This window comes from Echinococcus granulosus (genome assembly GCF_000524195.1).
Source record: "Echinococcus granulosus chromosome Unknown EG_S00004, whole genome shotgun sequence".
NCBI classification, from domain to species: domain Eukaryota; kingdom Metazoa; phylum Platyhelminthes; class Cestoda; order Cyclophyllidea; family Taeniidae; genus Echinococcus; species Echinococcus granulosus.
Window position 1 is genome coordinate 2,277,141 of NW_020170384.1, and position 254 is coordinate 2,277,394.

Sequence of the window (254 nt, forward strand, 5' to 3'; positions counted from 1 at the left end):
CACTGCATAAATATTAATACATGGCCTCTCCATTTTAGGAGTACGGGTTCCATCACTGCCCTTGGTTACCCTTCTGCATAGGTCATCAACAAGTATCCAGTGCTTCAAATAACAGAGGCAGTGGTGATTAAAATTTCGTAGTGACACGAGTGGATTTGATCCCAACATCAATGATACATCTTGTCTCTTTCACTCTATGCATGGTTCCGTCCGCTTTGGGGTTTCAAGGCGCATACTGCTCAAGTCTGCACGAC